The following is a 23,836-nucleotide window of genomic DNA, read 5'->3' as shown; positions in this document are numbered from 1 at the left end:
TTTTTAAAAAAATTTTTAATCTATATACTGGCTTATTGAGTGATCTTCAATCTTTTTACATATTTGCCTTTCCCACTGTGACTTTCCCTTTTCTATAGATTCTTGCTTCTTTTCTATTTAGAGAAGACTTCTCAATATTTCTTTTAGGGTGAGTTTAGTATGGCTGAGTTCTTTTGGTTTTTGCTTGTCTGAGAAATTCTTTAACATACATAAAATCTTTAACAAAATAGTATCAAATAGAAACCAGCAGCATATAGGAAGGAATATACACCACAAGTAAGTGAGATTTATCCCAGGAATTTATGTAACATATGAAAATTCATTAGTGTGTCATATCATACTAATAGAATAATGACAAAAACATTTGACAGAATGCAACACTTTCTCATGCTATAATCTTTCAACAAACTAAGAATAAAAGAGAACTTCCTCAAAGTGATAAAGGTCAGCTAACAAAACCTTACACATTTAACATCATATTTTAATGGTGCAAGACCAAATTCTTCCTCCTAATATCATGTCAAAGAAGTCATCTTTCACTACGTTATATTTATCATTTTACATAAAGTTCTAGCCAGTGTAATAAAGCAAGAAAAAGAAATAAAAGGCATACTGATTTAAAATTTACTTTGTTTCTATTTAGTGTTTGTACTGATTATATTTATTGAGATATAATTTTATATCTGTTGATCTAATAATAAGAAATTTGACTTGATTTTTGTATATCCTTTAAATAAACTATTTCATTTTTTAAAGCAATATTTTTTTTAAAAAAAGTATTGGTATGTGATACATGGTGACTGATTAAAACTTTGATCTTTCTCCATAAGAAATCTGAGAAGTACTCTGCTCTAGACTAGTTTTCATCCTTTCCAAAACAAAGATTCTGGAACTATTTGTGCAGACTCTTAAGTTTCTTTTCAGGAGGCGGAACTAGTGCTATAAAAACAAAAGCTGTTAGACCATTTAGACATTACTTATTAAATTTATTAATGAATCTAAAAGAATAAAATTTGAAAAGCAGTTTTTCATCCAAGAGCATTGAAAAAGAGTAGTAAAACCATAAATTAGCAATGCTCATTAAACAATATCCAAGAGAAATGGTAGGTAGCCACATTCTTTGTTTATTCCAATTATATCTGCACAGCCGTACATACAAGACAGATTGATACAACGAACTGAAATATTTTCATTATTTTACAATTATCCTTCTTTGTATGAAATCTTAACAGTGGAAATAACCATTACATTCAGACTCTGAATTTGTGATTTCACACAGGATGGTGAAATAGCAGTAGTTGGCTGGCTATCTTAGTTATTACGTTGCTGTCCCTGAGCTCCAAACCCACCCTTCTATACTCTGCCTTGTGAGGGTATAGCTGGAACTTTGCAAACTCTAGCTGGGTAGCTGGTAAATTTCAGACAATTCACAGCAACTAACACTGAAACTGAGAAAATTTCCAGGAGATTGAAAGTGGCTCTGCCAATAGGTGGTTATTGAGAGAGACTGCAAGGCTCGAGGAGAAAGAAACTTGCTCTTTTATATTTGTACCATGTGGACTTCTGCAAGCTTCCTGTCTACTTGCAGTTCCTATAAGTGGAATCCTAACAATTCTTCACCTGTGGCAAGAGCTCCTTCTTACCACATCAACTAAATCCAGGCTATAGTTATTCCAACACTTGTAGAGTCAGCTTTATTGTTTCCCTACTCCCCTCATAGGCACCAGCTTCAGCCTGTGGTGACCCCTCCTAAAAAGTTTTTGTTCCAGGCCCATGAAGCCCCGATTCAAACTTATTGCCATCAGCAGTAGTCAGGTAGGACTGCCTCCTGAGATGCCCGAGTTTCATCTCTGACACCCTTTCTTTGACTTTCCAAATTTTAATAATTCAAATCTCTTCCCTGTGTTCTGTCAGCCCTAGGGATGTTAGCTGCTTTCTGCAATGGATACTTCTGAAATACCTTACTTTTTTGTTTACCTTTTCAGATACCTAATTTAAAATATTTACATAAAACTATCTATATATTTTATAGTTATTTTAAACAACTAATATGTTTGTTGTCTCTTGACAGACTCTGATTCATCCATGGACCTCCACCAATGAATGCTTTACTGGAGAGGCTACAGGGAAGAGGGATTTATAGATTTCAGATTCATTCTCATCAGCTAACTCAAGAACTGCAAGAAAACTTCATGAAGATTGAAGGTTTCAGGGACAAAGTGTAGGAGAAAGAGTGTCCTGGAGTTCAAGAGTGCTGGAAATCACAGACAAATATTTCTAATTTCACTCTTTTCTCTTTTCTATGTTGCTTTTTACAAGTCTGACAACAACAACAATGATGATGATAACAACAACATAAGTGCAATCTAAGTTGAGAATATTGAGCTTTTGCTGGTTGGTGACTCCCTATTGCTTTAGTATATTGAGAACACAAATGAAATAGCACAGTCAGGCAGAACTAATCAAGAGTAAAGAAAAAGACCAATAAAATGATGAAGAGAGAAAAGGAGAGAGAAAATACAGAAATAAAATCAGAAAACAGTAATAGGTATAATCAAGATTTTAAATTCATGTAAGAAATAGAAACTATACACCAAAATATTTTAAATCTTAGATAAATTCCTGAATGGGAAAAATAGCACAGCATGCAGTAGAAAATGTTCAGAAATAACATATAAAGAAGAAACACATAAAGAAAGATGAAATTAGAATCAATTTCCCATTCCCTTCTCTACTTACCCTCTCCAAATGCCAATGTCAAACAGTAGTTTTATTAAATTTTTAGAGAATAGAACATAGAAAAATAGGAAGCACTAATTATTTTATGAGGCAAGAATAATCTTGACAGAGCATATAAATACTGATAGTACAAGAAACTTAAAAGCAAGTTCCACTTATAAAAGTACATGTAAAAATCTTAAGTACTAGCTAACCGAATCCAACAGTGTATTTAAAAAATGCAACATGATCTAATGGAACTTAGTTCAGTAACATAAAAAAATCACTGAAATTAGCCACATTAATGAACTATGATAGAAATTTTGGATAGTTCTAACAACCTCCATTCTCTTTATATACTTGAAGAAGTTGGAAAGCTTTGAAAAATACATTTCTCAGACTCCTTTGCAGCTAAGTTTCTGGATATGAATCAGGTTCTACCAATAGAATACATCCAAATGAAATTTAGAAGATGAAAGTGAGATAGGTGCCATTTAGCTGTAGCTCTGGTCTGTTGCTGGTAGAAAGCAAGTTTTGTAAATGTGCAGCTTTCTGAAAATGCATTCCATTGTCCATTATCCTGTGAATAAAGAAGCAATAGCTATGGCAATGATTCTACATCTGAACTTATACGTTGTAATCCTTAGTTCACTGTGTTAGACACTCTTGGGTGCCTTCTTGTGTATAAGAGACCATTGTGGTAGGAGCTTCTTAAAGCTATAGATGCAGTGGCCTCAGTGGTAGTTGTCCCTTAGTATATTACTTAAGACTCATTCTGGTAATAATTCCAGGATGCTTATTTAAGAAGCCACTCCTTTAACTATCCAAAGACTTTGTAAGCACCTAATTCCCTGTATTAAATTTCTTCCTGCTTAAAATATCTAGTGCTCTTTCTGTTATCTGGACAAAACCCAGATTGATAGAGTTATGGTAACAGAAATGGGTGATCCTATAAACAAAAGTACTAAAATGTATAGCATTTGCATTTGCTTACTAGATGGGTAGTAAGCAATTGTATGCTGGAAAGTTAATTATCTTCATATACTGTGGAAAGATATTTGGAAAAAATTGTCTCTGATTTCTTGGAAGTAAAATTATGTATTGATAGTGCTAGATGAATAAGTTAGAAAATACTAGCACATAGTGTGTATTGGCTATTCCTTGATGCTTGCAGCAAGATTACAAGAAAGAAATCTCTTCAGACAAGAAGTAGACAATTTTCAAGCATAGATGAAAAAGAATTCAGTTCTTTTATTAAAGGAGATTCTCTCTGCCTGTGGACTGCAACCTAAGTTGACTCATACCCATGAGGGCTGGAAAAATTCAACTGCCTATATTCCTCCAAACAAGAGAGTATTCAGCTCCAGATTTTTCTCAAGCTTCTTCCATTAAGACTTCTCTTCCAGAAAAATGGCAGCTAGAGCAACTGCAAAGATTAGATTAAGGGTAATGTTTTCTCACCTGTCTGTTATTAATTTAACTGGACTCAAGACAGCTGCCATTAAATAAGGAAGGGATAGACCTTGCACAGACAAAAAATGTAGAAAAGTTAGTCTCAAGAAAACAACTTGGACTGTAATTTTTAGTACATAGAACAGTCTGGAAGTACATCAGAAACCTACTAAATATTTTAGGAAATTTATTGTCAAAGAAACCTAAAGCTTAGCTTATAAAAACCTGTGATTATGTCTAAGTGTGAATATCACTGTCTTTATCCTAATTGGAGTTTGTTGAGCTTTTCTGATGTGTAGATTAATGTTTTTCATATTTAGGAAATCATTGGCCATAATTTCTTCAAGTATTTTTCCTGCTCCTTTCCTCCTCTCCTTCTTGGGCTACCTTTCTGCATTATGCATTATACATATATGCCATTATGCATATGAGAATGCATAGAGATAATCCAGTCTGTGGAACAGAAAGGAAAAAAATGAACAAGAATGAGCAGTCTCAGAGACTTGTGGGATACCATTAAGCATATCAACATATGCATAACTGAAGTCCCAAAAGAAAAGGAAAGAGATAAATGGCAAAAGGAGTATTAGAAAAATAAGGCCCAAAATCTTCCCAAATTTGATGAGAAACACTAATCTACACATCTAAGCAGAAGAATAGATTTCAAGTAGAATAAACTAAAAGAGATCTACACCCATACACTTTATAATCAAACTGTTGAAAGACACAGAGAGAATCTTGAAAGCAGCAAGGGAGATGCATCAGGTAAAAAACGTCCTAAGATTAACAGTTCATTTCTAATCAGAAATCATGGAGGCCACAAGTCATGGGATGACATATTCAAAGCACAGGAAAAAAAAAGATTGGCAAACAAAAATTCTATATCCAGTAAAATCATCCTTCAAAACTGAAGAAGAATTTAAGACACTACCAGAGAAACAAAATAGATAATTCATCACTAGCAGACTTGTGCTATACGAAATACTAAAATGAGTCCTTCAGGCTAAAAACTACACTGTGATATCATTTCTCATCTGTCAGATTAGCCGACCTCTTAAGCTTTTCAACATACTGTATTGATGAGGCTTTGAGAAAAGAAGCACTTTCATATACTGCTGATGGGAATGAAAAATAGTACATTTCCTATAAAAGTGAATATGGCAATAGCTAACAAGTTACATATATATTTATTTTTTGATCAGCAAACCTATGTCTAAAAATTTATCCTCAAGATACATCTCCAACAATATGAGAATACATATGCACAAGGCTATTCCTTGTTCTATTATTTGTAATTACAGAACACTAAAAAATACCTAAATGCTCATGCATAGGAGATTGGTTGAATAAACTAGTATAGTCATACAATAGAGTATGCAGCTGTAAAAGAGAATGAAGATCTGTATAAACTGAAATGGAGGGATTTTCAGGATGTGCTGAAAGTCAAAAAAAAGCAAACGGTGAGAAGGATAAGTAAATGCTATCTTTTATGCAAGAAATAAGGGGAAATAAGAGAATATACATATAGCTTCTGATTTTCACCACAAAAAAATAAAGTAGCATAGGAAAAACAAACCAATAACCAATGTAATTGACAATGTAACAAATGTAATGTTATGGGACAAACTGACATCATCTTTATATAGTATTTGGTTAAAATACATAACCTGAATTTAACTGTGAGGCAACATCAGACAGACACAAATTGAAGGACATTCTACAAAACAACTGGCCAATACTCTTCAAAAATATCAATATCATAAAAGGCAAAGAAAATTCTAAAAAGCATTCTAAATTAAAGGAGATTGAATGGACATAACAAAAAATACCATGTGTAACTCTGGATTGGATACTGAATCATAGGGAGAATGCCATAACGACATTAGAGAGAGAAATGTCAAAAACTAAATATAGACCTTACATTAGATAATTAATGTATCAATATAAAATTTCCAAAATTTTGTTATTGGACTGTGGATATATAAACATATATTTTCTTGTTCTTAGGAAATACACACAGAAGTATTTAAGGGCATTACGTCTAAAAGTCCCACTGTCAAGTGACTCAAGAAATTATATATATATACATATATATATATATACATATATATATATATTACACATATTATATTTAAGATATATACTTAATGTATAAATATATAATACATATCTTGAATATATATGTACTTATGATCTAGCAATTCCACTCTGGGTATATAACCAAAAGAACTGAAAGCAGGGTCTTGAAGAATTATTTGTACACCCATGTTCATAGGAGTGTTATTCACAAAAGCTAAAATGTGGAAGCAACTCAAGTGTCCATTGATGGATCAATGGATAAACAAAATGTGGTACTTACATACAGTGGAATATTATTCAGCCTAAAAAAGGAAAAAAATTCTGAAATATGCTACAACATGGAAGAACCTTGAAGTTCAACATGGATGAACATCATGCTAATTGAAATAAGTTAGTCACAAAGAGATAAATATTGTATGATTATACTTATATGAGATATTTAGAGTAGTCAAAATTATAGAGACAGAAAGAATAGTGGTTTTCAGGTGCTGGGATGAGGGTAGAATGACAAGTTATTGTTTAACGGATACAGTGTTTCAGTCTTCCAAGATGAAAAGAGCTATGGAGATGGACAGCCCCTCATCTCCATATCACATGATGGTGGCACAACATTATGAGTTACTTAATACCACTGAACTATATACTTAAAATGGTTAAGATAAGTAAATTTTATGTCAAGTGTATTTACCACAATAAGAAATTGAAAAATGCATATGTATATGTATGTATGTATGTAGAGAGAATGAAAGAAAAGAGTTATAATGAAAAGGCAGCAAAACATTAAAAATTAGTGAATTTGAGTGAAGGATATACAAAACCTTGTACTATTCTTGACACTCTTTTTTAAGTCTGAAATTATTTCAAAATAAGTTTTTTAAAGAGGTATCATTTACCCATAATTATCAAAAAAAATTTTTACCAGTGTCTCTACATTAGATGAACTTACAATTTGATGATGAATAATAAGAAATGACTATTGGAAGACAGGAGGAAAGAGGCAATAACTGAAGGGTTGCAAAATTCAGAGTAAGTACATAAGAAAATAAGATTTCTGAATAGTTACATCACCAAAACAGAATTTATAAAAGGTAATTCTTAAGCAATAGATTATGTTAGAAGCAGGTTAGTAGACTAAAATCTGGGAGAGTACATAAATTTTCAAAATAAGTAATTAAGGTTCTTTAATGAGGTTTTTTGATAAGTAATTGAGAAACGATATAGAAAACAGAACTATAACACAGAGGAAGATATGACAAATCTTGTGATGGATAAGTCATGTAAAATAAAGAACTGGGGAAATCAAAGAACACTTCAAGATTTCAAGCAATCCTAACTAATATTAATTGCACACTATAATCGAAAGATGCAAAGAGATACGAGTTTAGTGATAAATTTTTAAAATAATGACGTTTAGGAATGTTGGAAATCCAATCAGAGTATTTTCACACTTCATCTTTTCCACAGTCTAGTTTTTCACTTCACTTTTACCCATTTCCTAGCTCCCCTCTTTAGCTGCCTTCTTAAATTTCAGTGTATTCCTGCTGTATACTTTTGGCTCTTTTTGGAAATTCTCCCTACGCACTCATCAAATTCTTCTTTAGATTTTTCCTTCAAAATTCTTCCTTAAAATGATTATACAAGATATTTATTTCATCAGCATAACCATTATCACTACAGCTATGGTGAACTCAAATTCCAACAGTCTTAAATATTATAAACAAATATATATAGTTAACTATAAATAATAGTTAATTGTTATTAACTATACCAATTTCCTTCTACTGTGCAAACACATTTTATTTTTTAATAATTGTTTTCTGCAATTTTGCTAATTTTCATTGTTAAAGACTGTCTTAGTCTGCTCAAGCTGCCATAACAAAGTACCATAGACTGAGTCTCTTAAAAAGCAGACATTTATTTTATCACAGTTCTAGAGGCTGGAAGTCCAAAATCAGGATGCTAGTATAATCAGTTTCTAGTCAGAACTCTTCCTAGCTTGCAGAAGGACACCTTTTGGCTGTGTCTTCACCTGGTGGAGAGACAGCAATCTCTCTCATGCCTCTTCTTATAAGGGCATTTATCCCTTCATTAGGGCCCCCTTTTGATCTCATCTAAGCTTAATTATTCCCCTAAAGCCCCATCTCCAAATATCATTTCACTGGGGCTTAAGCCTTCAACATATGAATCCTGAGGAGACACAATTCAGTCCACAGCAAAGGCTTGGCCTATATATAAGTTTAACTTATGCTAATTAATAGGGTGCCATTTAGATATTATTCTTAATTTTGGCAGTAAAGATGGAGCAAGAGATCATTAAAAACATACCCATTAACTTGTAAAGTATAAAAGGTCCAAGTTATGTCTCTTTTAGCAACTTTGAATATCATTTCATTGTTTAACATTCCCTTTGAAGAATATGTTTACAAAGAATAAAACATTTTAATACTTAAATGTAATAATTTGAACATGTGTAATGCATAAGTGAGTATTATTATAGAAAACAAATGAAAATTTAGTGGTAATTTTGTCATATACAGTGGTGTGCTGAACACTTCTCCCTTCTAATTTTCAAATCCCCATGTTAACATGTTAACCATGGCACCATCTTGTGGATATTTATCAAATAGCTGAGCTGTGCAAACATTTATATGAAGGTACCGGAAATGAAGGTTATTCATGACAAAAAATTAAACTTTTAAAATGAAGTTTAGGTTAATGAAATAAACTTTGGCAAATAATGCTGGCAAGTAATCTTCCTCAATCTCTTTCAAAGGGCTTCAGCTATAAAAGTAAACTCTTGAACCAGCTCCAGCATTGTTACTTTTCCTTTTTAAAGCATTTTCTGCACTGTTTATATAAAATTTCAAACTGGCCACTGGTTCTAAATACACCAAATAGATTGTATTTTAGTGTGTATAGTATGTATACGTATGTTTACATATATAAATATAAATGTGTGTATTTTACTATAAATTTATATTGATTTCAGGTCAGAATCTGTTAAAATATGGGAATTGATACAGAGTGAGTTTTTTAAAAGGAAAAATGTTTAGTAAATCTAAGTTTAATCAGTCACTCAGTGGCTATGAACCACTTATTTTAAATTTAATTTTTCTGAGAAAGAATGAAAAATACTGCTAACTGTCAACTATTAGAGGACACATAACAAAACACATCAAAGTCTGACAATACCAAATCAAAAAGTATATATTATTTTCATATGAGGGGTTTAAATATTTATTGACTATGATAGAAAAGTATACTAAATATGGTGGTATTTTAGTCAGAAAAATATTAATCATACAATGTTTTAATCACCTCTTCAGAGAATATACGTAAAAATCATTGGTGTAACTAATGTGATTTTTCAGAAAGATTACCGAAAGTGTTTTTCTGTAATACTTTCATTTTAAATGTTCAGGATTTGGAGTTCACAATTACATTTAATTGTAGTATTTATTATAGATTCCACTATAGGCTAGGCATTTAGGTACTATTAGCTAATATGATCATTCTAACAATCTTTTCAGTTGGTACTATTATTTCTACTTTGCAGATGAGGAAAATTGAGACTCTGAGTAATTATATAACTCATCAAGGTCAAACAGCAAGTAAGAAGCCATAATTATAACCCAAGTCTTCAAAGCCCAAATTCTTATCATAACACAAATCTGCTTTTTAGAAATTCAGATAAATATCAGAGATTTTAATCCAGAGATTAAAATAGAATTTAAAATTTGTTTACTGAAAGTCCAAAGATATGCCAATTAAAACTGTTCATATTTGCTGTGGGAACTTGGTCAAACTCTAGGAGAGAAATCTCATAACATTGTGGACACTCTCCTATGACTGTGTCTCCTGGAGTTCTTACCCTCTCAGACTTGCCCACATTGAGCCTTCAGCAATTCATCAATTATAGCACAGGTTTTCCTACCCAGTGCTGGTTTCTGATTCACTTTCTGCTCAGGAGTTACTGTCCAGGAGCTCTGATAAGACGTGATTCCTTTGTACTTAATTGTCTGTCTCTCCAATCTTGGGGGCAGTGGTTTGCCCTGTGTCCTCCCTTCTTTTACAGATCCAAAATGAGCTTTTTTGTTTTTCAGTTTGTTCAGCTTTTTACTTAATTGCTAGGGTGGAGTGGTGACTTCCAAGCTCCCTGCATGTGGAACTGGAAAGCAGAATTCTTCATATATTGTTGATGGGAAGTATATAATGGTATTTTCATGGAAGACAAGTTTGGCAAAATCTATCAAAATTACAAATGGATATATCCTTTAACCCAACAATTTTACTTTTGAATTTATTCTATACATTTATTCACATATATATGAAATGACATATGTAAAATGTTTTTCATTGCAGTGGTTTATATTAGTAAAAGATTGGCAGCAACTAGCTCTCAATTGAGAGCTATTTATGTTCCTATATTCACAGGATGGAAAACTAAGGAGCCATACATATGAAACTTCTAACACCAATTGCTTCAGGGGAAGGGAACTACAACGGAAGGTAGATTCTTCATTATTCACTCACTTGTATCTTTTGAATATTGAACCACCTGAATTTATATGCTCTTAAAAAATAAATAACTGAGTTAACCCCCTGCTCCCCAAGCCCTCTTCACCTGCCCACTCTGGTTCCCCAAGGACCTTAGACCCAAGACGGGCCTGTCTAGGGTGACATATACTCACCCCAGAGATCCAACTACATGGTGTAGATGATCTCTGTGGCATAGTGACACCCTGGTCCCCTGGCTTCCCTATGCCCCAACTGGGTAAAATCAGTCTTTCCAAGCTCTGTGTCCTTTGCTGTACTATATGGGGTCAGATTTGCAGTCTGCAATTTGAAAATGCTAATTTAAGTCTAACATGGACCCAGAGTGGAGCAGTGACTTGTCCATAGTCACACAACCAGTACAGTTCCAGAACTATATCACCTGTTCCCCAGACTGTGGTCTTTTCTTCTGCCCTTCATTAAACAATTCTGCCCTTTGGGAATAAATGAATGAATAAATCTCTAAACATTGGAGTACTCCAAGACCCAGTTCTTAGACCATATTTTTTTCATAACTCCAGCCTAGACCTCACCCTTGAACTCCAGATCTGTTTATCTGATTGCCTCTTTGGCACCTTCGTCTGGATACTTATTAGCATCTCAAAGTTAATGTATTAAAACTAGGCTTGATACTCAATCTGTGAAATAAAATTCATATTTTATAACAAGACAAGAAAAATTTAAACATAAAAAATTTTCTCTCCCCTTTGGCCTCCTCTTTCTTCTCTACTGTGCATTATGTATCTGCATTATGCATCGACCAAACCTCACCCATTAGCAGAAACACCTGCTCAAATATGAAAAGCAACATTCTCCTAGCTTCAGTAAGACAACTCCTTAAAAGATAATATTTCTTCTTAATCTTGTAAGGGGCCACCCATAACTCACTACTCACTAGATTTTGTAAACTGCCAATAGTATGTCATTTAACGTACAGCCAGCCCTCTGTCTCAAAACACATAACTGCTTTGACCTCTAACTAGCAGAATGGTTCTTGGAGCTTTCTGAGAGGCTGTTCCTGGGTTATAATCCTCAGTTTGGTTCATATAAGATTTTCCATTTCTTTTTTAGATTGACTGATTAATTTTTTTGTCAACAACTCTCAAACCAACTCCTCCTGGCAACTCCACACTTTCAGTTACATGGACAAAAAACTTGCTGTCATCTTCTGACTCCTCTTATATCTCATATTCATTTAGATAGCAAATTCTATTGGCTCCATTTTAAAAATATACCCAGCCTTTTATTGTTCCTACAACCCGCACTGTTGCCACCCTGGTCCAAAGTGCCATCATCTCTCATCTCAACTATTTTAATATTCTCCCTTAAGTGATTTCTTTGCTTCTGCTCTTGTCCCCCAACTCCTTTTCCTCTCCCAGAATCTACTTTCAGAGTAATTACCAGCAGAGTAATTCTGTTAATTTGCATATAGCAAAAATATCACTTTTCTCTTTCAAAACACTACAATGAATTTCCATCTCACTTAGAGTAGAATCCAAGTCCCTTCTATGACCTAGATGGTGTTCACGATCTAAACCTCCCCTCTTTACTCCTCTAACCTTATACTCAACAATTCTACCTTTTTCTAACTCTGCTCCAGCCACACTGCCCTCCTTGTTGTTCCTTGACATGTCAAGGATGCTCCAATTTTCAGGGCCATTTGCATCTGCTTTTCCTTCTTTCTAAAATACAGTTCCCTAAGAAATTTACATAGTTACTTCCCTCACTTTCTCTAGGCCTTGACTCGAAAACTACCTTCTCAGTGTGGTTTTTTTCAGGCCAACCTATCAAAAATTTAAACCCCTTCCCAATGCCTTCATACCCCTGTTCCCTGCTTTAATTCTTAACTTATCATTATCTTAAATATATGTGTGTATCTAAAGTAAATATAACCATAGATTAGTTTTGTATAGTTTTGAACATCATACAAATGGAATCAGACTGCTTTGTATTTCCTACTTGCAATATTGAAATGTCTAGGAGATTTATTCATGTTGATGTGTTTATCAGTAATTCATTTCTTTTTACTATCAAGTAGTATTCCATAGTATAAATGTACCACAATTAATTAATTTGTTGATACATATTTGGATTGATGGCTACTGTTTGGCTATCACGAATGAAGCTGATATTAACATTCTTGTACAAATCTTTTTGTGGACATTTGATCTTATGGAAATTTTCATTTCTCTTAGTAAACACTTAGGAGTAGAATTGCTGGGTCATAAGGTAACATACTAATTATTTAAGACAGTGACAAATAGTTTTTTAAAGTGGTTTACCATTTTAGAATTTATCAAGCAATGCATTAAACTTGACAGTAAAGCTTTGTTTTGTTTTCACATTTTATCATGTTCTTACTAAGAAGCAATGTGGCAAGAAGAATGAAGACTGGAATTAGCCCAAGGTCAGAATTTTTTTTTTTTACTATTAAAGCAATCTTGCTGTCTGAAAAGCAGGGTCCAATATATATTTATATGTGTATAAATATATAATTATAACAATATATTATGCATTAATTATTTGTATTATCTAATATAAAATATATATATTTACATATTATACTTAATATATAAATATATGCTTTATATTTATTTTATAATAAATGTTAATTACACGTAATGCAACTTACATTTTATTATATATAATACGTATTATTATATATTAATATAATACATTATATTAAACTTAAAATAACATACATTTGTTTACATAGAGATTATATAGGTCTATGTATAAAGCTTATATATATATGAACTTTATAATAGATACAGATATAGAGATAGATAAAAGCCTCAGTACCTAGGACAGACTGTAGATGGAGTTTGTTCTTGTGTAAAATATCTACCCATTTTATAAATATTAGAATTGGTATGTATAGTTTCTAGAAATGTTCCTGATGATAGATGTTCATCAATAAAGGTATTAAATGAATGAATAAAAAATTACTTTAATTTAGTTCAAGTTTATACTGCATAACCTGATGTGTAACATTATTAGCCAGAAAACTCACAAAGGACAAAGAGCTATCTCAGAAAGGTCATTTATTTTCTAGTAAGTTGAAGGAAAATGGATTGTTAATTTTTTTCCTTTCAATCACTGAAACCAACAATTTAACTCAATAATTAATACTCAGAGTTATGACTCTTTCGAACTACTAATTGGAAACACATTAACTAACACTAAGTGGAAACACAGTAACTAATATTAAAAGTGTAGACTCAAACAAAAATATAGAATTCTATTATGTTCATTATTTTCCTATTAGTAATCATCTAAAGAATTTTATTTTGATATTTGAAAGAGTTATGCTTATCCTGCCAATGAATAAAATGAGATTAAATAAGATGAAGTTTCATATCAAAGGTCAGATACCTTAGTTGCTAATAGCAGGACATTTAGTATAGCCTATCATAAATACTCCGTAAATACGTCTTTAACTGGGAGTAACATAAGATCTTTTGACTTGTCGTTTGGCACTCTTTCTACTATAACAACCCCCCACCAACCAATTCCCAAATCTGCAAAGAAAGTGTTATATTTTCAGGAAAAAAACCCATTTTAGAACTAACAATTCAACAATAATTAGTTTTTACATAATTTCAGTTCTCTTCTTAGAAATTGGGTTTCAAATACAGTAAAATTCAATGATAACGAGCCCCACAATAAGATAAATTTGAATATAACACAATTGGGAATTAGTTCCAGTCTTCTCCCAGTCCTTGTTCTCAAACATGAATAAGCTAAAATTTTTCTCTTTGTATGTGTATGGGAGGGGTAGTGGTGGAGGGGAATAAGGAGGAAATATGAACAGAAGGCAGAAGCCATACAAGGAAATAGCAGTCAATATCATCCAAGAGATCAGCAGGGTAGAGTATGGGTCCCCACAGCCCCATATTCTCCTGGTTCTGTCCCCCAGATCAGTGAACAAATTGGGTGCCAACTATGAGAGATTCCAGGAATTACTGCAGCCATCCAGAAGTTCCAAATAAACAGAGAATCATTTATGTCAATACTTCAGCCAGAATAAACAACTGTCAGTGCCACAGTCAGTATCTGGATGGATTTAAATGGTGTAAGCAGACCTGTATCTATGGGCTATTAGCTGCACAAGCTTACCTCTATTTCATCTCATAAGTCTCATAATATAATGACCTTGTATTTTATGCAATTAAAAATTTTGGACTCCTAGTTTCACATCAAGATAGGGTTTTGCCATACTCAAAATAGTTCTAATATAGGACTGTCCAGAAAGTTTATTATTTGTCCCTTGATTACACATGTGTAGTTAATTTTTTTCCTTCTGACACACTTATCCAGGTAACAGGAGAAAACCAAAAAGAGCTCCATTGACAAGTGGCACCACTGTCTCCTAATTTCAAATAACAAGGTAAATAAAGACTAACTTTCTTTAAAAAATGGAAAGATATCCCATGCTCCCAGATTGGAAGAATCAATATTGTTAAAATGGTCATACTGCCCAAGGCAATCTACAGATTTAATGCAATCCCTATCAAATTACCCAGGACATATTTCACAGAACTAGAACAAATCATAACAAAATTTATATGGAACCACAAAAGACCTAGAACCGACAAAGCATTACTGAAGAAAAAGAAAGAGGCTGGAGGAATAACTTTCCCAGATTTCAGACAATACTATAGAGCTACAGTCATCAAGACAGCATGGTATTGGTACAAAAACAGACATATGGACCAATGGAACAGAATAGAGAGCTCAGAAATGAACCCACAAACTTTTGGTCAACTAATCTTCGACAAAGGAGGCAAGAATATACAATGGAATAAAGACAGCCTCTTCAGCAAATGATGTTGGGAAAACTGGACAGCAGCATGTAAAGCAATGAAGCTAGAACATTCCCTTACACCATACACAAAAATCAACTCAAAATGGATCAAAGACTTAAACATAAGAAAGATACAATAAACCTCCTAGAGAAAATATAGGCAAAACATTGTCTGACATACATCTCAAAAATGTTCTCCTAGAACAGTCTACCCAAGCAATACAAATAAAAGCAAGAATAAACAGATGGGACCTAATTAAACTTACAAGCTTCTGCATAGCAAAGGAAACCATAAGTAAAACAAAACGACAACCTACAGAATGGGAGAAAATTTTTGCAAATGATGAAACTGACAAAGGCTTGATCTCCAGAATATAAGCAGTTCATATGACTTAATAAGAAAAAAAAAACCCAATCCAAAAATGGGCAGAAGACCTAAACAAGCAATTCTCTGAGCAAGAAATACAAATGATCAATAGGCACATGAAAAATGCTCAATATCACTAGTTATCAGAGAAATGCAAATCAAAACTACAATGAGGTATCACCTCACACTAGTCAGAATGGCCATCATTCAAAAGTCCACAAATGACAAATGCTGGAGAGGCTGTGGAGAAAAGGGAACCCTCCTACACTGCTGGTGGGAATGCAGTTTGGTGCAGCCACTGTGGAAATCAGTATGGAGATTCCTCAAAAGACTAGGAATAGACTTACCATATGACCCAGGAATCCTGCTCCTGGGCATATATCCAGAAGGAACCCTACTTGAAAAAGGCACCTGCACCCCAATGTTCATAGCAGCACTATTTACAATAGCCAAGACATGGAAACAGCCTAAATGTCCATCAACAGATGACTGGATAAAGAAGTTTTGTGGTGTATTTATACAATGGAATACTACTCAGTCATAAAAACCGACAACATAACACCATTTGCAGCAACATGGATGTTCCTGGAGAATGTCATTCTAAGTGAAGTAAGCCAGAAAGAGAAAGAAAAATACCATAGGAGATTGCTCATATGTGGAACTAAAAAAAAAAAAGAACATAAATACAAAACAGAAACAGACTCATAGACATAGAATACAAACTTGTGGTTGCCAAGGGATAGACTGGGAGTTCAAAATTTGTAGATACTGACAGGCATATGTAGAATAGATAAATAAGATTATACAGTATATATAGCACAGAGAAATATATACAAGATCTTGTGGTAGCTCACAGCAGAAAAAAAATGTGATAATGAATATATGTATTTTCATGTATAACTGAAAAATTGTGCTCTACACTGGAATTTGACACAACATTGTAAAATGACTGTAACTCAATAAAAAATATTTTAAAAAAATAAATAATTTAAATTTAAATTTAAAAAAAGACTAACTTTATAGGCTCCTCACCTTGTCAGATACTTCCCATGACATATCATGTGGCAAATATGATAACCTCATTTCTATGAGTGACAAATACTAAAACTCTGTTGACAGCCATTGGCTTAGTATAATTACCAAAACCTCTAACAACAAAAACAACAGCAGCAACAATAGAAAAATAGTGTATGAAGAAGAAAAAGAAGAGCCAAAATGTGATTACATTTATATAGGTATTTTAGTTTAGAATTTCTTTGTCAAAATCAAATTAACACCCCAGTGCTTCCTGTTATTGGTGTCACAGCCTCTAAAGATGCACAACTTTCTTCTCTTCTGAGTAGTAGCTATGGCCACCATCTCATCTCTTAGCATCTTCCTCAGAAGTAGCACAGTGTCCTCAGTTCACATATATAATGTCTATTTCTTTTTACACCCCAAGGTCCCATTACAAGCAATAGTACTCCTGTTCAATGGGCAGTTTGTAGGAAGTTAGTTCAAGCAAGGTGGTTGAAGGTCCAGCTATCTACAGAGATGGTCATTCAACATACATGAAAATTGCATGTCATGCCAAATAGTATGGTTACAGGCTATCCCTGATGTTCCTTTTAAGATCTGCCATCTTTTTCCTATTCCTTCCTCCACTCCTTAGCTACACCACTCCAGGAGCCAATCAAGATCTCAACTGCTTGAGTGGCTCAGCAATTTTCCAACAAGATAATCTCCAGTTCCCCATTTAAGGGGGAAAGAGAGAAGTTTGGCCAAACTTAATTCAGAAACTGGATGTAGGGTTAAGCCTCCATTAAAATATATTTGGAAAAGTAATGCTTATGATACAAGAATGAAAAATTTTTAAATTAAATTATCTCATAGTTTCTTTTAACTCTGTGAAGGTTAATGTGTTTGTAAGCTGTATTATTTTTCATATATTTTTATTGATGTACAGTCAGTTTACAATGTTGTGTCAATTTCTGATGTACAGCACAATACTTCTGTCACAGAGGAACATACATATATTCTTTCTTATATTCTTCTTCACCATAGGTTACTACAAGATATTGAATATGGTTCCTTGTGCTATACAGGATAAACTTGTTGTTTATCTATTATACATATATTAGCTAGTATCTGCAAATCTTGAACTCCCAGTTTATCCCTTCCCACCCCCTTCTCCACCCCCGGTAACCAGAAGTTTGTTTTCTGTGTCTTTGAGTCAGTTTCTGTTTTGTAAGTAAGTTCTTCTTCTTTATTTTTTTTTTTTTTTAGATTCCACATGTAAGTGATATCATGTGGTATTTTTCTTTCTCTTTTTGGTTTACTTCACTTAGAATAACATTCTAAGTGACAGGCATGGTAGGAGTCTGTATGCCCATCAACAGATGACTGGATAAAGAAGTTGTGGTATATTTATACAATGGAGTACTACTTAGCCATAAAAATAATAAAATAATACCATTTGCAGCAACATGGATGGACTTCAAGAATGTCATTCTAAGCAAAGTAAGCCAGAAAGAAAAAGAAAAATACCACATGACATCACTTATATGTGGAATCTAGGGGGAGGATATAGTTAAATGGTAAAGTGCATGCTTAGCATTCACAAGGTCCTGGGTTCAATTCCCAGTATCTCTAAAAATAAATAAACCTAATTATCCCCATAAATAAATAATTAAAAAATTAAAATTTTATATGTGGAATCTAAAAAAAAAGGACACAAATGAACTTACTTACAAAACAGAGACAGACTTACAGACATAGAAAACAAACTTATGGTTACCAGGGGGGAAAGGGAGTAGGGAGGGATAAACTGGGAGTTTGGGATTTGCATATACTAACTACTATATATATAAAATGAATAAACAACAAGGACCTACTGTATAGCACAGGGAACTATATTCAATATTTTGTTATAGCCTGTAATTAAAAAGAATATGAAAAGGGATATATATATACATATATATCTCACCAAAAACTAATACAACATTGTAAATCGATTATACTTCAATTTTTAAAAAAGGAATAAGGTAATAGACAACACAAAATAAGATAAATCCAAGTATATCAATAATTGCAATATATAAAGGTGTATAAAATTTCAACTGAAAGATACAGATTGACAGACTAGATGGAAAACAAAATGTAGCAATATTTGGTTTACTAGAGGCACGTTCAGAACCAAATAATATAGTAAGGTTAAAAACTAAATGGATAGACAAAGACATGCCAGGAAAATATTAACCACAAGAAAGCTGGTGTCATTATACTAATATAAAATTATCCTTCAAGTAGAAAAAATATTAACAATATAGAGAATCACAACACAATTTACCAGATTTAATAATTTCAAACTTGTAAGTTCCTAATAAATTGCCCTCTCCTCCTTCTCAATTTTTCCCTCTCTATGTGTATATATGTGTGTGTGTAAACATATATACACATATGTATATTTATATATAACTGTATTTATGTACTTTTATATATATTATAAAAATTGAGAGAACTACAAGGAAAAACAAGCAATTCTATGAATCATAGAGGGAGATTTTGTTTATTCTTTTTTATTGTAAAATAAAACACAGATCAAGAATAATACATGAATATATAGCTTACTGAATTATTATAAGGTGAACACACTTGAAACTGGGTCAGAAGAACACGCAATTCAGTGTGTTCCTCTGATTCCTGTATTTCCTGCAAGTTGGCAGCTGGATCCTGAGGCTTGAACTGACTCAGGTTTATTCATGTTGGTAAGACCACAGGTAGTGTTGTGGTCTTTCATTAAGAAGCACATCATGTCTAACTGTGATTTAACAACTATTGCTGCTGAATGCTTTCAGCCCATTAATTCATTAGACTTTGAAAATGCTGATATTCTAAGATTCCTTTTTTATTAGTTGAAATATTTCATTACAGGGATGCTTCTTTTCATCTATTATTTGGTTACCAAATGATATAGTTCACATAGGAAAGACAGGCTAAATTCTCAACTTTCCCTTTGCCACTTTCCAAGTAACAAAGATTTTCCTATCATTTTCTGAATATGACCAATTTTTTTTATCACTATGAATCCATGGATTCTACAAGTTTCAATCTATTATGATCATGATCTTACTGAAGATGAATTTTTCTCATATCTGGCTAGTGGGAGCTACTTCAAGTTTAGGCCTGTGTCTTTTTCATTTACTCTTAGTAGTCCTAGTCCTTGCTACCTAGTATGACAAATTGTTTCATCTCGCACACTTCTGGACTAAACCATCTCTCTAAAAATGCTCCAGTTTCTTTGAGTTTCAAATATTAATCCTAGACTATAATCTGAGAATGTAGGTGCTAGGGTTGCTCATTATTACTGGGTTGGTCATTTTCTACTCCTTTTTAATGATAGAGCAAAGATATACATATGTATATGTATATAGGTATACATATATGCACACACCTATATGATACTTCACAAGTTCATACTAATACTTCCAATTCAAATTTAACACTACAGTGTTTTTATATAAGCTATTCTATTTTCTATTTTACTCTCTACTTCCTCTCTTCCATACTAAGAATCCTGGTTCTTAAAGACACAGGGTATGATAGTAATGGGAGATTTTAACATACTTCAGTCAATAACTGATAGATCATACAGATTTTTAATAGGGTTTTTTTTACTTTTTTGGGGGGGGGATGAGGTAACTAGGTTTGTTTGTTTGTTTGTTTGTTTATTCATTAATGGAGGTCCTGGGGACTGAAACCAGGACCTTGTGCATGCAAAGCATGTGCTCTGCCACTGAGCTGTACCCTCTCCCCCATTACAGATTTTTAAATGTAGTAATGTAAAATATTTGAATATAAGCTATGATCATCCCAAAGAGAAAAGGGAAAGGAAAAAATTGTGTAGAATTACCTATCTTGCAAAGGACAATGGCCATTAGTTAAAAGACACAGCCAGATGACCTTGCAGGAAGTAATCCCCTTGTAGGGGAATAATTATCCTGACCTTAGTCTTATCCCTCTCTTCAGTCTCCTGTTGGTTATCTCTCACCTGGATTACTTACTGAAATAACTTCGTAATTGGTGTCCATGCTTCCTCTTTGCTTCCTCTTTGTTCTCCTTCAGTGTATTCTCAGCACAGCTGCCAAAATGATCCTGTTAAAACATAATGGAAACTATAATCAGACACACACACACAAAACATAATGGAAGGAGGATTCTGGGAAGATGGAAGAGTAGGAAGCACAAGGAATCTGTATCCCCATCTAAACAACAGCTGCACTGTTAGAATCGGTCTGATGTAACTATTTTGAAACTCTGGGAGTCTTACAGGCTTGCAACTTCCAGGGTAAGGCTTGGACAGTAAATTGTGATTAATTTCAGTCACTATCAGCTCTTAGTACAGTAGCAGCTACCTTTCCCTCGCCCCAAGACACGTGGCAGGCAGCTGTGCATGTGTTCCTGGAGCAGCTTGCACACAGCTTGTGGGAACTAGACTGGGTAAAAAGAACCCTGTCCTCCAAATATTAGGGATCTGTGTTCTGATTGCCGATTGCTGTCCTTCATTTTTTGCTTTTCTCTTTTCAGGAGCCAGACATTAAAGACTAAAACATTCAAAAACAACTGCATGTATGGGGAAAATTACAAAATAACTGCCGATGCCCAGGGAAAGGCTCAGAAAAGACCTAAGAATACATTAAGTTTACATGTCAGGCTGATCCTTGGCACTGAAACAGCCTACAACAATAAGAAAAACAAATAAACATAAAACAATAACAAAAAAACAGCAATCCTTGTGAAAGGAGAGAATTTATAGTTTCCAGAGTTGCCATATTATTAGATTCAAATGTTCAATGTTCAGCAGAAAAAAAAGTCACAAGACATACAAAGAAACAGGAACCTATGGACCATTAAAAACAAAAATATAAGCCAACAGAATCTGTCCCTGAAAAAGACTTAATGGCAGATATATTAGACAAATATTTTTAAACACCTATCTTAAGGATACTCAAAGAACTAAATGATGTAGAGTCAAAAAGTGATGTATGATAAAAATGGAAATATCAATAAAGAGATAGAAAACCTAAAAAGAAGCTAAAAAGAAATTCTTGAGCTGAAAAGCACAATTACTGAAATTTAAAATTCACTAGACAGATTCAGAGGCAGACGTGATTGAGCAAGCAGATGGAAAAATCAGTAAACTTGAAGACAGGACAATAGAAATGATTGAGGTTGAGAAACAAAAATAAAAAGACTGAAGAACAGTGAACAGAGCCTAAGGGACCTGTGGGACACCAACAAGCAAACCAACATATCCATCATGGAAGTCTCAGAAGGAGAAGACAGAGAGAAAAGGTCAGAGAGACTATCTGAAGAAATAATGGCTGAGAATTCTCAAATCTGAAGACAGAAACATGAATACAAACAAGAAGCTCAGAGAATCCCAAGTAAAATGAACTCAAAGAGACTTACACCAAGACCTGTTACAATCAAACTTTCAAAAGACAGAGTGAATCTTGAAAGCAGCAAATGATAAGCAAATCATCACATACAACAGATCCTCAATAAGATAATAAGCAGATTTCTCATCAGAAACTTTGAAGGCCAGAAGACAGTAAGCCAATACATTCAAAGTACTAAAAGAAAAAAAAAGTCAACCAAGAATCCTATATCTGACAAAACTGTCCTCTAAAAGTGAGGCAGAAATCAAGACATTCCCAGATAAACAAAAGCTGAGAGAGTTCATGACCACTAGTCTTGCTCAGCAAGAAATTCTCAGGGAATCTTGCAAGGTGAAATGAAAGGACAGCAGACAATAACTTGAAGCTGTAAGGAGAAATAAAGATCTCAATAAAGATAAATACATAGGCAATTATAAAAGCTAGTATTACTGTAACAATGGTTTGTAACTGTACTTTTTGTTTTCTACATAATTTAAGAGATGAATACATTTAAAGATAAAAATTCCAATTATTAGTGTAAAAGCTAGTATTACTATAACTTTGGTTTGTATCTCTATATCTTGCTTTCTACATAATTTAGGAGACTAATGCATTTAAAATAATTATTAGTTTATGTTTTGGGGCACACAATATATAAAGATGGAATTTTGTGACATTAACAACCAAAAGAAATGGAGATGAGATGTAAAGGAGCAGAGTTTTTGTATGTTACTAAAGTTAAGCTGCTACAAATTCAAATTAGAATGTTATAATATTAAGATGTTAAGTGTGATCTCCATGGTATCAACAAATAAAATAGTTACAGAATATACACAAAAGGAAATTAAGAAGGAATTTTAATTTTTCATTACAAAAAACAACTAAACACTAAAGAAGGTAGGAATGCAGAAAACAATGGACATAAAAACCATAGGGCATATAGAAAGCAAATAACACAGTGACAGAAGTAAATCCCTCCTTACTAGCAATTACTTTAAATGTAATGGATTAAATTCTCCAGTCAAAAGATAGGGATCGGTAGAATGGACTAAAAATACAAGACCCAACTAAAAGAAATATAAAGGACCAAGAATGATAAAGACAATCTTAAGGAAAAATTAAAAAAATACAAGATCCAACTATACACTGTTTACAAGAGACTCACTTGAGATTCAAAGACACAATCAGGTTGAAAGTGAAAGTATGGAAAAAGATATGCCATGCAAATATTAACTAAAAGAGAGCAGGAGTGGCTATACTAATAACAGACAAAATAGACTTTAAATCAAAAAAAGGTTTATGAGACAAAGAAGGACATTACATATGAATAAAAAGTCAATACAGCAAGAAAATATAACAAGTACAAACATTTATACAACTAATGACAGACCATCAAAATATACAAGGCAAAAACTGACAGAATTCAAGGGAGAAATACAC

The 23,836-nt window shown here is 33.2% G+C and overlaps 2 long non-coding RNA genes across 3 annotated transcripts in view; one reads left to right on the top strand and one right to left on the bottom strand.

Annotated features, from left to right (window-relative positions):
• Window positions 1-23,836, bottom strand: part of LOC135322827 (uncharacterized) — a 77,019-nt gene that overhangs the window by 48,240 nt on the left and 4,943 nt on the right. The window contains exon 2 of one of the 2 annotated variants that reach the window (XR_010383730.1): window positions 21,007-21,110. This is a non-coding gene — a long non-coding RNA (uncharacterized LOC135322827). The remainder of the gene's footprint in view (window positions 1-21,006; window positions 21,111-23,836) is intronic. The other variant, XR_010383729.1, reaches the window with a different exon arrangement.
• Window positions 12,994-21,690, top strand: LOC135322828 (uncharacterized). The gene is made up of 3 exons (XR_010383731.1): window positions 12,994-13,210; window positions 15,124-15,193; window positions 21,543-21,690. It is a non-coding gene; the product is annotated as an uncharacterized LOC135322828 (long non-coding RNA).

This window comes from Camelus dromedarius, chromosome 14, assembly GCF_036321535.1.
Source record: "Camelus dromedarius isolate mCamDro1 chromosome 14, mCamDro1.pat, whole genome shotgun sequence".
Taxonomy (NCBI): Eukaryota; Metazoa; Chordata; class Mammalia; order Artiodactyla; family Camelidae; genus Camelus; species Camelus dromedarius.
Note: the sequence above shows the minus strand (reverse complement) of the source record. Positions and strands in the feature narration are given on the sequence as shown.